This window comes from Hipposideros armiger, unplaced genomic scaffold (genome assembly GCF_001890085.2).
Source record: "Hipposideros armiger isolate ML-2016 unplaced genomic scaffold, ASM189008v1 scaffold_300, whole genome shotgun sequence".
Lineage (NCBI taxonomy): Eukaryota > Metazoa > Chordata > Mammalia > Chiroptera > Hipposideridae > Hipposideros > Hipposideros armiger.
This window is the reverse complement of record NW_017731650.1, coordinates 580,576-596,379: the sequence shown is the minus strand read 5'-3', so window position 1 is coordinate 596,379 and position 15,804 is coordinate 580,576. Positions and strand designations below refer to the sequence as shown.

The 15,804-nt window shown below is 34.4% G+C and overlaps 1 long non-coding RNA gene across 2 annotated transcripts in view; it reads right to left on the bottom strand.

Annotated features, from left to right (window-relative positions):
- LOC109391718 (uncharacterized) overlaps window positions 1–15,804 on the bottom strand; it is a 431,571-nt gene that overhangs the window by 92,097 nt on the left and 323,670 nt on the right. For both annotated transcript variants that reach the window (XR_002125904.1, XR_002125903.1), the window contains exon 6: window positions 9,956–10,015. This is a non-coding gene — a long non-coding RNA (uncharacterized LOC109391718). The remainder of the gene's footprint in view (window positions 1–9,955; window positions 10,016–15,804) is intronic.

Genomic DNA, 15,804 nt, shown 5'->3' with positions numbered 1-15,804 from the left:
TACTTAAATTTTAATTAGCTAAAATTAACCAAATTTAAAATTCAGTTTTTCAGTCATACTAGCCACATTTCAAATGCCCAATACCCACATGTATTAATAGTTGGTGGCTACTGTTTAGGGAGGTGCAGGGTACATTTCATCACCTCAGAAAGTTCTGGAACACCCAAGTATTTCTGTTCTCAACAAGTGATTTGTATGCTGGCTGGCAGTCAGTTATGTCTATTCCCAAACCACTATGCCAGCTGTGTGAATATAAAATTGTATAATTTAGTTAAATATTATATAAACCAATTTAAATATGAATGTTTAAAGAATGACAGATGGTCTATACCTGAAAATTATGGAAAGACAATAAAATTCCATCATTTAAAAATGTTATCAAGTTAGATGTAGGTAAGACAACTTCATGGAGAAAATATAATTCTGCTCTCAGATTTCTTTATGTTGGATTTGCACTTAAAGACATTTATGAAGCAACCAAAATTATAATTCAGATGATAGATTAAGGGATTCATAGAAAGAAAAAATGACTAATGTCTGTAATTAGCAACCCAAACTCAAAAATAGTTCTTGGCAAATAAATATATAATCATGTTTTAAAATTTATATAAAATATGCATTGTATGTATGTGTTAATTTTTAAGATCCATTTCTTCAAAAAATCTTTGTGATTAACTGATCAACTACTGATCCCAGCTATACTAAATAGGAATATTTTTACTACACAGCAAAATTGCACACACATGTCTTTTTTATTACTATAAATGCAATGTTTTTATAATTGGCCACGTTATTTCTGCTTACCAAACTTAAGCTCTTCAAGTTAAGTTATATCTAAAAATTTATGGATAGGAACCTGATCTAATTCTAGATTTATGCATAACTAGTCTTTTAATTATAATACAATAAAATATAATTAACAACAATATCATTTATTTTAACTCTACCCAGTGCCTGAGTGTAATACGTTATGTGGAGATGACAACACTTGAACTTTGTGTTCACTTTATTTATTCACTTTGGATTTTTTCTGACTTGCAAATGCCATCTATCCATCTATCTATGGCATTAATTACTTGAGAAATAAGGAGTATAGAACTTCATTGTTTTGTACACTGAGGTATAGATGCAAATGGAAACCTAAAATTACTACTACTAGGACTACTATAATTACTACTACTAGGACTACAACTAAATTTCTTTCATTAAAACTAGCATCAAAATAATATTGCAATTGGAAGATGTTGCTTGACCAATGGATATTTTTCATTAGTTAATTAAATTCAAGGAAATATTTAGACTCTTATGGATCATATATGTCTATTTGAAATAACAACAACACATGTATATTTAAAATAACATACAAGTGTGAGAGAAATTTTTTTTATATATTGTAATTACTTGAAAATATCATATACTCCAAATTACTAATTCAACTGTAAAAAGGCTATTAGTTTCATTAAAAGAACAGATTTATCGCAACTTTTCTTTACTATGTGCTGCCTTCATATCAAAATGGAAAACTGGCTGCTCTTGGGGGCCAAATTTAGATCGACTGAAGAAGTCATTTTGAAAGTGATGAGTATGCTTTCCTTGGTCTACCTCAGTTTGATTACTTCCTTTTGTCTTAAAGTGTAGCTTATTATACTGCCTAGATCCTGAACTTATTTAAGTTCATGATCCCTGTTACATAATGATATGCTGCTTATCTCATTGGGGGGCACAGGCAATTGAGTTCTTAAGTTGGACTTAGTTATGGTTACCATTTCATATTAACTTTATTCTTCCAAGCAACACAATGCTAACAGGTCAACCAATTCATACTTCCTTTTTTTACTTATGATACACCACCAACTGTTAGGCCATACTCCTCTCCCCTGGAGAAGACTTCTGGAAGGAGAGTGGAACTAGAGGGTAGGTAAGTTTCTTCTATACCTAGAAAAATAGGAGTGTACTTGTATTTGAAAAGAAAGAACTAAAGGATATGGAGTTCATATATCTACCATATCTGAGTCTGAAGATAAATTATTTTGTTATTTGTAGTCTTTCAGAAATAAAACCTTATTGTCTCATTTCAATCAATCAATTAAACTTTGTTTAGTGACACTACCCAAAAATCTATTGATAGCAATAGAAAATTACCCCAAAATTTACTAATAGCAAACATAAAATATTTCTTCTTAGATTATTGATCTGGACAGAAATCTGAACTGTGTTTATACTAGTAGATTGCCCCTGAAAAAAAAAAATCAGGAAACATTTTGGGCTTCAGTTTGGTCATTTGGAAAATGGGCCATTTGACCATTTTACCATTTACAAACTTAGATTTTATTTTTAACTTCAATCAAATACTGTTTAAGTGCTTACTAACTAAAAGTACATATGAATTATACAGTTTACAATCCAACTCTACTATGTACAATCTAAACATATAAAAAGTAACAGGAAACAGAAGGCTGAATATGATTGGAGTCAAGTAAGTGGTCCAAGAGTTCAGATTGAAGTGAAACAGAATTGAGATTTAAGAGGGGTCAGATGTTGGGAAGAAACATGGGTAGTTAGTTGTGTTAACTCACACATCCCCACATAGTGTAGCGTGAGCTTAAAAATGAAGGCACACACAAAACAATGCCAATTTAAAAATCAAGAACCACCATCAAACAGGCTTCCCAAAAGTTAAAAGTGATTTCCAAATTTCTCTTAAATTCTATATTTTTAAAGTTTGAAGAAGTCTACTAAATATAGAATCACTTTACTTTACATGTTATTTCATTTAAAAATTTTTTTGTTCTTTCACCAAAGAGTTCTTGAATTCATCCTACAAGCTGAGCACTGTGGTAGGTGTTGTGAGTTTGAAAAAAGACAGGTATTTCTGTACACAAGGAGCTTAGATTTATTATAAATAATAGAGTGGCTAGTTTAATAAATCAAATTCAAATGGTATATCACATTCTTAATCAAGACTGGCTTCTAGACCTCATAAACAGTCTTAAAAAATTCTTTATCCTGAAATGATATATTCTGGAAAGCCTAGAAACATTTTGGACAACACAAGGCTTTACTGATGAAGCAGTTTATGTTAAGGTGTGTCCACGTTCTCACCATTGCCCACAAATGATCTGAAGTTCAACTCAATCCAATAGTTAAAAAAAAAAAGTATGTACCCTGTAGGAGGTGCAAAGGTAAGTCACAGTCATCTTCGGTTACTTGCACTTACTATTAATGGAAGTTAGAGAAAACCCTGTGGGAATAAAAGGTGTAAGGGCTATGAGGATTCAAAACTGAAAAAGTCTTCTGAGAGAAAGTAAAGGCTTTGTGGATGAAGAGGTGATATACAAGGATCCAGAAGAACATATTAATAGGTAGTGGGTTTGCTTGGAAATAGTAGTGGGTGGTAAGAAGGAGTAAGCACATCAGAGATAAATGTTCCTTTGATACGTCAGAACCGTCACCTAATGATCTTTCATTTATAGTAGTTCTCTATAGGTCTTATAGGGAGCTACTATGGGTATAGTCAAGATCAGTGACCTCAAGAGTTATTCTTATATTCTGTTGAAAACCTGGCGTGGGTATGAAGTAATGCTCAGAGTGGCAGAATGCTGTATCACATCATTTGAGGGATCCTGGGGAATCACCTAGGCTCACGAGTCAGCATTTGATAATAGGGAATAACAGAAACAAAATGATTATTTACAGAAAGTGACTCATTTATTCTAATAACAGTTCGTGTACTGCTGGATTGTTTTCAAGAAAACTGAGTCCAATTGCCAAGTAATTTATCTGATTCCCTCATAGTCACTACTTTGGCCAATTTAGTTCGTGAACTAAATCAGGCAATCAACTGCCTTGCCGTTTGTTTTCCTTCCATTTCCTTCTTCCCTCCCTTTCTCCCTCTCCCTGATCCCTTCCTTCCCAGTCCAACCCTTTCCTGCCTCATTCCACAAAGCATTTAAGGTTAATCAGACACTATGAGCATAAAGGTATATATACCAGAGGTGCGAAGAAAACATATACAAGTGGACACTTGGGTCAATGTTGCTCAAGCAGTAGTTCACCGTAATCAGAAGTGTCTGGATGCTCGTGGTAACCACTTTGAGCACCTCTTGTAATTGCAGAAGTCAAATGTGACTTGTATTCATCATTTGTTATTGGTATAAATTGAGTATTACAATTTTAATAGTTTTTAACTTTCTTAAAATGTGTTTACCTTTTTTGGGCAACTTTGGCACTGTGTGTGTGTGTGTGTGTGTGTGTGTGTGTGTGTGTGTGTGTGTGTGTGTCTGTGTGTGTGTGTGTGTACAATTTAGTGCCACAAAATGTCAAGAGNTGTGTGTGTGTGTGTGTGTGTGTGTGTGTCTGTGTGTGTGTGTGTGTGTCTGTGTGTGTGTGTGTGTACAATTTAGTGCCACAAAATGTCAAGAGAGAGATTGATTAAGCAAAGTATGATTAACTGATATTGTTTCCTGATTTTTCAAACTTTCATGTCATAAAATATGGAAACCCTGGTATACAATAAAACATGTCCACTGAAAATTCTTAAAGGAACTATTTATAGTCTGCATAGCTGTTCCCTCATTGAATGTTAACTCTTTAAATGCACAATGTTTCCCCATGGTTTCTTAGACATCATTTAACTCTTTCTAGAAACTGACATGAGCAGGAGTCCTGAATCATGGTTTCTTTAAAAATAATCCTATTGGGACATCTGAGTGGCGCAATGGTTAAGAGTTGGCTTGGGAGTGCCAGCTCTGAGCAGCGGGGCACTGGTTCAGATCCCACATGAGGGACAGTGACGCTGCGCCCTCTGCAGCTAAGATGGCGAACAACAGCTCGACCTGGAGCTGGGCTGCCACGAGTTGCTGGTGATGGCGTGGGATGCAGTGGGGCTGCAGTGGGCCGCCATAAGCTACTGTGAGCAGCCGGCAGCCGGCGTGAGCTGCCAAGAGCCACCGTGAGCGACCATCCAGTGGCCGGCGACAGATCTACCTCACCTGGGAAGAGCACAATGATAATACCAACATGGGCCAGTGAAGTGACGTCCTCCACAACTAGATTGAAGAAAAAAAGGACAGCAACTTGTCTGTTCCCCTTCCCCATTCCCCAACATTGTTCCTCTCCCCCAATTCCCCAAAAAAATCTTTAAAAAAAATCCTATCAATTTGTGCATTTTCCATATTTTTTCATAAATACATAGTAAGTTAAATAACCCCAATAACTAGATGAACAAAATTTATTATCAAACACTAGTGAAAGCGTAATTCTCCCTGCCATGTACTATTCTCACCCTACTTTCTTTATTGATGCCAATTATATCTTCTGCTTTTCAGAATTACTATAATTTCTGAATGGCTAACACAATGGGTCATAGCTACAATACATCTTTTCACTTTTCAGCCATTTTTCTATAATACCAGACCACTTTAGATAGAGTTAATAGGAGACCACAATTCCATGCATTTATCATAGTATTTTTATGAGATTATCTTTAAACTGCACATCATCATAGTCCAATTCTGTGACACACTTTAGTTTACTGCATGGAAACAGGCATTTATTGGCAACAGTATTCTATTTGGCCCATCAATGTCTATATGACCTGGCCTCCAAATCTATACACTGTGTATTGGGATACACACAAATACATACATTCTCACACAAGAAAAGGATCCTGGGCTCTCAAGAGCTAAACTATTACAAAGATGGGTTGAACTGTCACCATTAGACACATCATTGTTTCTCTTTGCTATGAGTCACTGTCTTTTTCGTCACTTCTTTCTCTCTCTGTCTTTCTCCATCTCTTGCCTATGCCTCCTTCCTCTTGTTCGTTGTCTCTTGATTAGTCCTTAAAATGACTTTTTTTCTTAGAGGCTACTACTCTTTAGCTTCTCCCTACCAGTCAAATAATTTTGCGTAAAACCTTTGGTATTCGGCTTTCTAAGGCTCATGTGTGCTTCCTGTTGGTAACTCAAAAGTTCCTTCCTCACCACCATTGTTGTTGAATTCTTGATCTGAAATATTCTGGATGCTAGAGTTCCACAGAAAGCTCATCACCACACAGCCAGGGTCTTAAGAGTTTCTCAACATAAATATTTGTATCTGCAAATGTTTTCTTATCTATTCAACGTTTTATGCTTGGAGTTTAAATTAGTTCTAATATCTACAACTATTTAATTCTATGACTGAAAGATGATCTACACAAACTAGTCTCTCTATATACATTGTACCATTCTGTCACTGAACTTGACAGCAAGCTAATGGGCTCCAAAGAGACCCATTTGTTGTGTACAGGCAGAATACTGTGGGTGCCTTTCCTTCAAACAAAAATGTGATCTAAACCAATAATTATACTTCATATGCTTATTTACTATTAATTTCTCAATATGGTTCTGATTTAGTTGTTTCTGGTTTATTCAACAGATATAGCTGTACAAAAATAAAGGATAGAAGATAAGGGATGTATATAGAATACAATAAGCTAATTTTGAAACTGATGCTGACGTAAATACTGTTCATCTGAAAATTAAGGAATGTAAAAATTCAAAAGAAATATACACAATCTAAATTTAGATTACAAACTGTAATGAGCTTACTAATAGAAATGAATTCGTTCTGCTCTTTTTATGTTAGAGAAAAAGCACTCCTAAATTTTAAATTGTATGTGAAGGATGAGTGAACACACTCAACATAGTGAAGAAACAAGTCAAGTATGTTACTGAGGCAGAACAGCCTGGGAATTAAATTTAGGGGAATTTTTAGGACCAATCAACGAAACTCAGATTTGTGATCACTGTTGTAATTCATGCAGATATTCAATAGAAATCATCACAGAGTGAGATCTTATACTCATTCATTCAACCAATAAATATTTAATTCTTATTATGTGTGAGGCATTGCAGGGGATACAATGAAAAATAAGACATGGACTTTGCCCTCAAGGGGCTTACAGTCTAGTATGAAAAAAATAAACAAGCACTTAGATAGCCACAACATAAAGGAGAAAGTGATGTGTCATAAGAAAGACTCAGTCAATGTGCTATGAAAGTCATTGACACTGGTGACTTTTTTTTTTAATGTAGGGTCTAAATAGCCAATAAAAACAAAAAGAAAGCCCAATGAGCTATTTGCAAAATTAAGTGCCAAATTTTGTGAATCAATGGATGAAGAAAGCTGCAATATTAATGCAGTTTAAGTCACTATTCACCAGTCCTTAAAAATGTTTGATCACAGAGTAACAACCTATCAGAAATATCATCTTGCAAGTGTTTATAACCAGATGTAAATGGAATAATCTAATATTTAGGAATGAAAGGATCATCTTAATGTAATAAAGGCACAAATTAATTACCCAAAATACTCATGACACATTACCTTCTTGCACAGAAATTGGCTTAATCAGATTAAGATGATGAAGAATTCCTCGGTGGCTCAAGTGTGCTCCAAGGAAAGCTAGAAGGTTGTACAGTTAACTCCCAGGGTGTAACTCTAAACCATACAACCTACTACCTCAACCCGGATGCACACAGCTTCAACTGTTGCTTCAAACTCCTTATCATATCTTCAGTCAGCTCCTCCAAATATGGCGGCCATACACCTAAGGGCTTGGCAAGGATGTAGATATAATATACTAGCATTTTACCAATCAACTTAATATGTGTTCCCTGGGACTATCTTAACCTCTTGGGTTTCCAGCATAGGTCATACAAAATGTCCTCTGACATCTCTCCTGGCATAGTTCTACTAGCAATTAATAATATTTAAAAAAAACCAATAGCATTCAGCTTCATTTTTCAAGAGAAAAAGGCTCAATAGAAACACATAAATCCAGTAATGTCTTTAATTTTCTTATTGAAGTTGATGAGGTGCACTAACCACTGTAATGTGAACTGCTGTTCCTGAACAGTATATATGCAGATCTTGGTTCAAACCTTGCTCTAAAAACTTAAAGCTTATTAAGCAATTTACTATACTTGGATTCAAACTTGAATAGCTGAGCTATAAACTCTTCCAAGTGGTCAACAATTGAATCCTACCTTGTAAGACAGCTGAGGATTATTAATACATACATAAAAAACAAAGGAAAATATAATTACCTCCGAAGTAATCAACTAGAGTTTCACAGGAGTTTGACTGAAATATTACTTAACGGCACTGTGTGTAGCATTTTGTCAGATTACCACACTGACACAGACCCATAGAAGCGAGCTTGTGCGGTCCACTTCACCACAAGATCGGATCTACGGGTTTATGCCAATGGGCAACGTCTCACATGGGCTCCCTAGTAAGCAGAATTTGTAAATATCTGATAGATTAAGAAATGAAAGTAATAATATCGATCCTTTAGTATAAATATTTTAAATGCTGAAATGTTCTACGTATGCATCTTCCCATTGAAAGGCCTTCATAGATATTCTAACTAAGTACAGGTTTATATACATGAGAATTAAAAAAAATACTATATTGAAAGATTTTTCACAGATTACTTTTGTTTAAATAGTGAGTATTTTAGAATTAGGCTATTCTAATTAATGATGAGTTTTAAAAGAAAAAAAAATCCATACATGTATGTATAAATGATGTAATTGTGAGGCATGAATGTAGTGTCATGAGCCTATAATTAAGAACAAATTAACTATTAAGCTAATTGTGTAAAAGTTAGGTTATGTTTGTTCTAATTCTTATAAAACCTCGCACACTGGTTTCAAGGACTTGGTAACATTATAACTGTCTCATAAAACAAGTAAAATCTTGTTAACTAGGCAGAGAACAGAGGAAGTTATTTAAAAGCCATATATATATCTATATATATATACCTATATATATAGATATCTATCTATCTATATCTATATCTATATCTATATAGCTGTCTATAGTTGGAATGATATTGAAATTAACAATATTTTCATAATTAATATCAGAAAACTAAAATTAATCACACATTGATAGCATTATTACTACTACTGTGCGCTAACATTTATACTTCAGATATATTGCAAAAAAGAGGATATCATCTCTCTTATACACCATATATTTAAATTTATTTTTCAAAAATGATATGCTTAAAAACATTGTATAGCTACATACAACTCTCGCCTGGTCAACAGGTTGGGAAAAAATAATTATTAAAAAAATTTACATCACCAGACAATAAGCAAACACACAAAGAGTAAACATAAAGCCAGCCATATACCCCCTTTTTAAGATTCTAAGCTCAACAGCAACAAAATTATAACTTGTGCAATCATTAATCGATTTACTCATATCCACAATATTTAGCATTTTTAAATTATACCTTCATTGTGAAAAACAGTAATACTACATAAAAATTTCTGGTTTTGCATGTTTTGAAATAAATGTTTTATAGACTTTATATAAAGAATTCTTCTATGCAATTTTCACCATTATTTGTATTCAAATTATTTCCATAGTTATTAGTAAGTATAGTAAAAAAATCAACATTCATGCATTCATTTATATTAAAAACTATTTCAACATAAATTCATAAATTTAGATATGAAATAAAGAGCAACATTGTTTTGGGTTTTCTTTAAACCTTAAGAATGTATATTTTGGTTTCATTGTCTTATTAGATCATATATTTTTAAAAAGCACGACTTTATTCCCTCCCCACAGATTTCACTTCCTTATACATGGTACAACAAATGATAAAATACACTTTTTCTTTTTTCCTAAACAACTTTCTATTCAACTGTATTTCACCTATGTTATTGGATGTATATATAGATATATATGCAAAGGGACTCAAGCTGTATATTGCTCACAAACTCAGACAAAAATTTTTCACAAAGTAAGTAATATTATAAATTCTCAAACCATCAATGAAAATTCCAATAGCTAGGTTCATAAAGAATATGAAACGAATTCTTATAATTAAACACAGTCAAAATTATTGTTTTTCTTTAAAAATATTAAATATTAATTGCTCTTTATTTTTTACCTGAGGTGATTTCTCCTATGATCACTTTCTTCACTCCTCATATCCATTTTAAGTTTTTCCCTAAAACAACCACAAAAGGAGAAATATCAGACAACTGCTCTCTAGGAGGAGCATTTGGGTAGATGGTGGGAATGAAGGTAGACGATCGAGAAGAAAACACAATATCAAAATGGGCAAAACCTTTTAAACTATTCTTTTAAAAGGCTGGGAAGACTCATGGAGCCCCACCCAAGGCTACTCATATGACATATAATGTGGTTTCATAGTTTGCATTTATGCGTTCATTTTGGTTGGTGTTGTTTTCACAGTAACAGTTTTGAAAGTGAAAGGAGGCATGGCTGTTGAAGAAGCGACTAGGTTTTGCACAATGAACTAGTGAAAGCTGAAAAGAGATTTGGATTTGGCATGGAGCTTAATAAGATAATTAAGAGTATAGAGATTAATGGTTCCTAAAAATAACATTTAAAATAATGTTTTTCAACTAAAGGGTCTTGAAACATGAAAACAGGTTTATAAATGTTAATTAAGCCTGTGAAAGTTGATGTTACATTAGCTGAGGCAGCATAAAGGAACAAGAGCTGTTTTTTAAATAATTAGGGAACAATAACCCATAAACTTAGTAAAACATTTTATTTGAATGTTATCAGTATATAGGGTATTTGTTATCACCGTAATTCTTTGTAGAATAACAAGAAAGAAAGTAGAATTCACCAGTTCTATAATATTTTCTCATTGTTTACCCTATATATTTTTAATATAATAAAATATGATTTTAAAAGCACATGTTTGCTTAAAATTTATTCTTTATTCTTTATGGAAAATATAGCATCAATTTATAATATGCAAATTATAGTTTTCATTAATATATACTGTATATTTCAAAAGCACTTTCTCTTTTTAACATATTTTAAACATGTTTAGAAAGTTTTAATCAAAATTAAAATAGGTGGAATACATCTACTGATTCCTTCTCATTGAACTAGGCAAAATTGGGTTTTGTTATAAAATGCTTAAGTTGCTTAGAAATATAAATCTACAAACAGACATAATACTTAGAATGCAATGCATTTATCAGCTGAGCCAATATATTGTTTTTAACTTAAAACAAGTTTGTATGTAGTTTTTCCACTAAAATACTTAATGGATATTTACAACACTTCTGCAACAGTTCTAAGACAAATGTTTTTTTTAAAGTATATTTTTAAAAAAAGTATTATTGTGGAACAAGCTTCTTTTCTACTTAGCAACTGAGAAGATGATCTTTTCAGTTACATTTCTGTTATACTGAAATTCTGGTAAATTATTTAAAAATAACTTTCCCCAAACTAATTTTATTTATTAGCAGTTTAATGCATATTCTAATATGACCCGTATTTTAGAAGTTCAAAAAGTTTCTTCTTTCACATTTCAAACTATGAGTCACAGTACATGAAAGATTTAGTTTTTTTACCAACTAAGTCTAAACACTCACTTTTCTTAGATAGCAAAAACTAATACTGTACACAAAAAGCACAGAAAACATAGTAATGTCATTCCAAACCTTCTATGTATAACAAAAATGAAAACATGTACCATCTTTCTCATAGAGATTTTTCTATTTTTACTTAAGTTTCTATTCTAAACAGGATTAGAGCAAGAGAGCAAAAGGAGAAAGTTAATAAGAGTAAAGTGGGTGATGAGTTAAATAAGAGTAAAGTGAAAGTTCAAGGATTCCCTTTTACATAACAGTAGGCTTAAAAAGAAACAAAAAAAGTTATACCTGATATGAAAGGTGCGATTTCACCAAGTGCAATACATTGCTAAGTATGCCATATTTTTGAAATAATAAAAATAAAGAAGGCTCATTTGCTTATGTTGCCTTATAAAGCTGATTTACAAGGCTCGATGTCTCTGCAGTTATACAAGCCAATGTTTGCCTTTTTTTTTTTTTTTGGTTTGTTTTGGTTTGGATTTTTTGTTTGTTTTTGTTTTTGAGCAGGAACGTCTCATTTTTTTTTTTCCAGCAGTGTTGCATGGAGTGGGACAAACTCAGATTTTTTTTTTTTCTCTTCAGGGCTCTTGTGGTTTCTTGGAGAAAAGTACCAGGGTGCTTGCCTTCTCTTTCTTCCTTCTCGGTATTCCAGGCACAAAGCACTGCGCAGAAGCTGCACCAATCCTTGCCGTCCCTGGCAGAAGAATGGTAGAAGGTGGGAGAGACCAGGAATCCTTCCAGGCTGTGCTGACTTTAGAAATGAGGATTGCACACGTTTGTCTCCTGAACCAAAAGGGTGAGAAGGCAGGGCGCCAGTTTGCTACACTGCTGTAATGATCTCATGCTCACTGCTGCTGTCGTCCTGTTTGCCCAGTTCAAATGCCTGTTCATTATAAACCAAAAAAAAAAAAAAAAAAAAAAAAAGAACTACTTGGATTCTTCAGCAAGCAGAAGGGGTAGTAACATTAAAAAATATCAGCAGTAAGAAAAAAGCGAAATGCACATATAATTTTAGGATTCACTTGTTATGCCTCAATATTCTGTTTATATTTTCCTTTTTTTTTTTTTTTTCTATTTAGAGATAAGCAGCAGAATTTATCAGGCGTGAAAGGGACAGCCTCCTGGTGGCCTGCCAAAAACCCAGAATAAAGGCGAAGTTGTGCTTCAAAGCTCAGTCGCTTGCTGAGTCTGGCTAAAGTCAAGTATTAAGATCCACCATTTTCTGAGCCATGCTAGAAAAGAAGAAAAAAGTCAGGACGGTTGCTGCTTTCCAAGTCTCCGTTGGCACCATCACAAAATCTCAGTCCTAAGGTCACATGATTCTCTGCCAAATGTAGAGTGCGTTCCCATCAACCATTCTGCTGATACTGCCAAGGCAGCTATTGTCTCGTTTAGACCCAAAGTTCAGCCCACTCTTCATTGAATTAGCTGAAAAACGCATCACCTTTGGGGGCTGGGAGTCATGGAAACGTCTACCTGGCAAGCTGCCCACTTTTTCTGCCCATCAACCAGAGATGGAATTGTGCTGCCTAATGCAATGATGACTTGGAATGTGAAGAGTCGTCCAAAGTGAATCTGATTCTTGCAACGCCTGTTTCAGTTTGCACAGAAAACTCTGGCTTCTTGTAGTTCAGAGGAGGGGGGGGGGGGACGGGAATCTTTCCTACTAAATGTAGCAAATAAAGGTCTGAACATGCCTACTCTGCAACTTTATTTCACAACACACCCAAATGGTTCTCAAATGAAAAGACTGAACTCCCTGCAAGTCTTCTGAGTTTAAGGCATCTCTTCCTCTGTTTCCTTTTCCTCCGGAGTGAATGCAACAACCAGGATATTTGTTTTAGTCTCTCACATTAAGATTTAAAATCTCAGAGGTTCTTCTTGCTTTTTACTACTTTCTGATTTTATCTGTTACTGATTTTGGACTGCATGGCCACAATATCCGCTGGCAAACCTGGGGATGCCTGATTGCTGCAATCTCCGTCAAAGTGGTCCCCTGAGAGGAGAGCCAGTTGTCTGTTCCACCACACAAAACCCTGCAACTGGGTCCTGTGGCAATCCTCATCACTACTAGCACAGATGCTGTGCATGTTTGCTGAGATGGACTCGTGGAAGAAGTGCTCTTTCTGTTCCTTCACTACCTACAGTTTGCCTGCTTGGCATGAAAGATGCCTTTGAAAGATGTAGGTAATGTACCAAGAGCTCTTAGGCAATGAAATAAAATGGTTCCCCCACCCCAGTGAATTTCCATTCTACCAGAGGACCGAAGTTCTCATGGACAAACATTTTTATACTTTCAAACAAAAATATATTTCCTTAAGCAGAATCTAAAGCCAAGCGGAACAGCAAGTCTTATTAGCATTTAAACCAAGCATACTTAGTAGTACTAAAAAGAATCATGTTCTCCTACATGCATTAAAATAATGTTTATCGATAATGGGGGGATCTTTATCTAAAGTATAATTATGTTTGCAAAAAAATTTAAAGTTATATCCAGAGATTTACAAAATGATGGACTAACATTATCCCTCCTCCATACACACACACACACACACACACACACACACATACACACTGCACGCTATATGACAAAGATATAAAAAGATAACCAAACCATGACTTGCCTATAAAATAAAATCATTAAAAAAAGAAAAAGATTCAGGAATCTAGGAAACATATCCTAAAAATGGTCTGTGTTTTTTTTTGTGTCATGTTCTCTAGGTCACTTTCTTTAAGAGCAATAGGAGTAAATGTGCACAAACACACACACACACACACACACACACACACACACACACACACACACACACAAACCATTCTGGTGTCCTCCCCATTTGTAATTCAAAATACAAAAAATTCTAAACCATAAAAAAAAAACTTACACATGTGATGAAATTAAAATTGCTTTTTTCTAGATTGTGAAATTCTGGACAAATTTTGGTCATGTCTTAAGCACATGTTTAGAGTGCCGGGTAGGTAATCAAGCATGGTCTGCAGACACATGTGCCCCATGCTTCAGCACAGCAAAAAGGAAGTAGATAAACTCTCACAGAAAGAAAATGTTAAATTCTCAGTTCTCGTTCATTCATTCAGCAGATATTTATTAAGTAAACATAACAGGCAAAGGGGAACAGCAATGAGTCAAATCAACATGCCCCCATGTGGGAGTCATTCAAGAACTTTCAAGTGAGAAAAGCTCACTTCTAACCATACATGTTACTGGTCCTAAAGGGGCATTTATTGGCAACAAACAAGTCAGGAAAAAAAAAACTGGTAGAAATTGGAAAGTGGGAGTGAAATGGACATTAAGAAATAAAGATAGAGATGTATTCTTTGTCTCAAGTTGTCTCTTTTTAATATAAAGCTTATTAATCAGTTTTTCATAATTCCATTGAATTTTCTTAAAGAACCTAATGTGAATATTGTATGCTACGCAGCCAATTAAAAAAATGAAATAAAAAAGAAAATAAAAAGAAACAGGAGATTTTCATTTTCAGGAAGACAGAGTAGACTTAGTTTTCCCTAATCCTACTGCTAGGTACAGCTAAAAATCCTGGACATTATATATAAAACAAACATAAGAAAGATTTTGAAAGACAGACAAGTCGGGGACTTCAGGACCCAAGAAACAATATGGTGGTAAGGTCCCTGAATTTTTGTTTTGCCTCATATATCCAAAACCTGTAGCTAAAGAAGTCTGTAGCCCAGAGATATCAACTGGTAGACCAGAATGCCTCAACAAAAGCCTGTTCTTTCTGGGCAAAGGAATAGTAAAGGGCAGCCTAGAAAGCAGAAAGCACTGGAACAATATCGCTTTGCTTCAAACACCACAGAAACACCCACCCATACCTGCAAAGACCCAATGGGGAGCCTAGCACTGACTCTTGCTAGAGTAGAAAAAAGCATCCTAACCCCAGGTGGTGTAGGACATTCTGAATAGGGAATGGAGACATTCACTCCTGTCAGGGGTCCCTCCTTCATCCCAATACCATGTCCATTTCATAATGATAAATGGGACAATACAACAAGAAGACATAACACTTATCAATATATATGCCTCCAATCAGGGAGCACCAAAATATATAAGGCAGCTAACAGACTGATAAAAACTCAACTATAGTAGGGAACATAAATACCCTACAAATACCCCATGGATAGATCATCCAAAGAGAAAATCAAGAAGGAAATATCAGTCTTAAATGACACATTAGATAAAATGGACATAATTGACATTTACAGAGCCTTTTATCCTAGGACACCAGACTATATATACTTTTCTTGTGCTCACAGAACCTTCTCAAGGATAGACAACATGTTGGGACACAAAAGTAGCCTCAGCAAATTTAAGAAGACTGAAATCATACCACACATATTTTCC